This window comes from Anopheles nili, chromosome 2 (genome assembly GCF_943737925.1).
Source record: "Anopheles nili chromosome 2, idAnoNiliSN_F5_01, whole genome shotgun sequence".
Taxonomy (NCBI): Eukaryota; Metazoa; Arthropoda; class Insecta; order Diptera; family Culicidae; genus Anopheles; species Anopheles nili.
Window position 1 is genome coordinate 72,837,122 of NC_071291.1, and position 2,349 is coordinate 72,839,470.

Below are 2,349 nucleotides of genomic sequence, written 5' to 3' on the forward strand. Positions count from 1 at the left end.
AGCGCACCACAGCCGGCTCCGGTCCGGCAATCGATTTAGCTGGAAGAAAACTTTTCCACCTTCCCCAAACTGAAGCAATTTACGCTGCCGACGGCCCCACTTGGGGCTGGCCGACCGAGATCAAACCGCCAGGTTGCTAATTTGTGTGTTGACCTCGCCGAACCGGGTTTTCCGAGCCCGGGAAAGTTTTCACAAACGGTGCTGCTTTGCACCCCTCCGGCGGGAAATAGTTTACCCCGGCGGCAAATGTGCCGGGATTTGAGCGGAAAAGTTCAATCAATCTCCGATTTTATGTTGCTTTGTTTCCGTGCTTCCTGACCCAATTCCCGCCCGGACCCGATGTGGTCACAGGTGGTTCTGGGGAAATGAGCCCGGATTGGGTAGCTTGCGCTGGAACCCGGAACCAAAATTTAGTACGATCCGGTGAGGGTAAACTGCCGCTTGATAGTTTACGATGACTTTAAGATTTTGGGGAGTTTGAACCCCAACAAAATTGAATGCTTTGAGCCTTTCCATTTAAACGGACGCAGCCGGGGCCTGTGATAAGTCTTTCGCCGTCTGTTCGACGCATTCCTGCAAACAGCAAAACTGCCACTTAGCGAGAAAACTTGCATCCGGTGTGGGAGCAGGAGCAAACCGGATGAAAATGGAGCAAAAAAAAACTACAACTCACACGCCGCCATACGTGTGCCATTATCAAGGAAACGGTGGCCAACGTTTCGCTTCGTACCGCGATTTGGGCGGTGGGAAAAGCGTTTCGTCACCGACGCACCGCCGTCGTCCCGATCGGAAAACTTTTTCTATCAAAAACTTTCACACAATGCCGCATGAAAGCGATGGAAGCGATTTGTGGGAAGAGGAAGGATAAATTTTGCACCACCGCAAAAGGGCACGACCACTTGCCGACAGACCCCTAACACACACCCATGACTCTCGCAAAAAAACAACCACCGATCCTTTGTCGAACGTAAAGAAAGCGAAATGAAGCCAAAAAGAACACCAGGTTGAAGAGTTGATGAAGGCAAGATTTTCTTTTCAACCCAGTACCAGCGGAACCAGTGTGAGGTGCTAATGTGAGGAAAAGCCAAATCCAGGAAGCGGCGAACATGAAAAACTCACTACGGTCCTGGAAAAAGACCACAAGGACCCGTCGAGGAAGGTCGAGAAAGGCGCACGTCCTTCCGTTGGGTGCAATGAGCCCACGTCAATGCATGGCTTATGTCAAAGTTTCCCTTCCGATCACGCGAAAGCACGCCAGCACGATCGTTCACCGATCGTTCAACAAGATGTTACACCACCCGGCCATAATAAGCTTGTCGGTTTCTAGAACCAAGTGGGAGCTAGGAAGCACACACAAAAAACGCCCCGATGAACGATGACATTTTGACGACAACATGAACGGTTGAATGAATTTGCGTTTCTTTAGCATCGAGACGCGTTTTTTTTTCTCCGTGTGTGTCATGGCGCTTTCCAGCTTTTCACGAAATCACCGACCTCGTTGAGGCACGCCGGCGAACCGATATCGGGGATCGGGTTTTTCCCATTCCCCGACGTTCCGGCCATTTGGGATTGGGAATTGATTTATGTTGTTTTCGGGAGCCAAACCCGCGACAGTCCTCCCTGAGCTTCGTGTGCGATTTTACATAGCCTCACCACAACATGACATTAATTGACGTTTCCATTACCACCTCGACCGATACGCGAGGCTGGAACTGGCCTGGAAAAGGACGAAGCGGGTGTAATTTCGATTTCAAACCAGGTGATCGGTGCCGTTCGGTCGGTCGTCCTTGCGACATTTTACACAGGCATGTCAGGGTTGTCAAATCGTGGCACGCGGACAAACGATTGTCATTAAAATTACACCGCTACCGTCGTGTCGTTTTGAATATTTTATTACCCAACGTAGTAGCTTGATGTATTACGTCGCTTCAGCTCTCCACATTGATTGATCCGAACAACGAGCCGACACGGATGTGGCACACCCGTGACGGCTTGCATATTTTAGCGCAACGCGCCCGATCGTTCGATTACTAATTGTTTTCAGGACCGACCGACGTCAGTTGCATCGACGACTAAATCTCTAACACACATCCCGACCCGACCAGTTGGGTCTTTGGCACATAAATCATGCTTCAGTTCCGTCACGTTTGGAGCTCGAAATGGGACAAACCGAGGGTCATAATCAGTGGACCACGTGGATTTACATCGCGAACTCACAAAAACGTCTCTCTGTCTCTGTTCCCCAATGGGAGCCACCCCCCGGGAACAATTGCAATTTATATCAATAAAACGTGTCATTTACGGTCGAAATGCTGTAATAAAAGTTGATGTATGGCGTTTCGTGTTTTC